Source organism: Orycteropus afer, unplaced genomic scaffold, assembly GCF_000298275.1.
Source record: "Orycteropus afer afer isolate SDZICR_OR568_19922 unplaced genomic scaffold, OryAfe1.0 scaffold00799, whole genome shotgun sequence".
NCBI classification, from domain to species: Eukaryota; Metazoa; Chordata; class Mammalia; order Tubulidentata; family Orycteropodidae; genus Orycteropus; species Orycteropus afer.
In genome coordinates, this window is record NW_006922386.1 from 104,275 (window position 1) to 105,986 (window position 1,712).

Below are 1,712 nucleotides of genomic sequence, written 5' to 3' on the forward strand. Positions count from 1 at the left end.
GAAGATAGACAGAGACCAATGGAACAGAATCGAAAACACAGAAATAGACCCATCAATCTACGGACAGCTGATCTTTGACAAAGGACCAAAACCCATTAAATGGGGAGAGGTGGCCTCTTTAACAAATGATGCTGGCAAAATTGGATGTCCACCTGCATAAAAATGACAACAAGACCCACACATCACCCCATAAACAAAAGCAAACTCAAATTGGGGCAAAGACTTAAATGTAAGTCCCAAAATTATAAAGTTCATTAAAGATAAAACAGAGGCAAATATAGGGATTCTAATTTATACCATAAATAGACTTTCAAGCACAACCCAGAATGCACAGAAAGTGTAAGACAAGCTAGGTGACTAGGTGACTAGGATCTTTTATAAAATAAATTCTTATGTGCACTGAAAGATTCTCCAAAGGGGTTAAAAAAAAAAAAAAAGAAAGAAAAGAACATTTAGATTGGGAGAAAATATTTGCCTATGACATTTCTGACAAAGGACTTATCTCCAAAATTCATAGAAAATGTTACCATTACCACCTCAATGCCAAAAAGACAAACAATCTAATTCAAAAAATGGGACAAGAACATGAACAGACATTTCACTAAAGATGATGTGCTAGTGGCTAACAAACACATGAAGAATTGCTCATGATCTTTAGTTATTAGAGAGATCCAAATCAAAACAATGATGAGATATCATCTCAACCCAGCAATAATAGCAAAGTTCAATAAGATACAAAATAACAAATGCTGACGAGATTGCAGAGAAATTGGAACTCTCATACTCTGCCTGTGGGACTATAAAATGGTACAACCATTGTGGAAAATGGCCTGGAGTTTTCTTAAAAAAAACTGAAAATAGAAATACCATTTTAACAGCAATTTCATTCCTAAGAATATATCCCAAAGAACTGAAAGACAGGACACGAATAGACGTATAAATACCTATGTTCATTGCAGCACAATTCTCTATAGCAAAGAGATGGAAACAACCTAAATATCCATCAACAGGTGGATGATAACTGAATTATGGTACATTCACACATGGAATACTATGTTACGTCAAAGAACAAAGAATAATACATGAATCATCACAATGTGGATGAATCTGGAGGGCATTATGCTGAGTGAAATAAGTCAATCATAGAAGGACAAATTTTGTGTGAGTCCATTATTGTAAAAAGTCAAAGAAAAGTTTATTCAGGGAAAGAAATTCACTTTGTTGGTTACCACGGATGGGAGGGAAGGAGAGGGATAATTTTGAACTAGTTGGGGGTCACATGCTGATTTTGGAGAGGGGAGGGACAGTATGGAAAGAGTCTGTTACCACCATGACAACATTGGGGAAAGAGAGGATGCTGAATTGTGCACTTAAGATATAGAAAACAGAGGCAAACACCAGTATATGCACCATACACCATACACCAGGCTACATGCGTAGACAACCGAGAAGATCAGATGGGGGTTGGGGAACAGGAATATACCCTAGGCCAATGACAGGTTCAGCTGAGGATACTCTTGCACTGATACTAGTGATACAAAATAATCTTCCAGACACAATATGTTGTTGTTGTTGTTATGTGCCATCGAGTCAAACCCAACTCATAGCGACCCCTCCTTGGGTTTCCGAGGCAGTATCATTACGGAAGTAGGATTGCCCAACCTTCCTTCCGAGGAGTGGCTGGTGGGTTTGAACCGCTAGCCGTCTGGTTA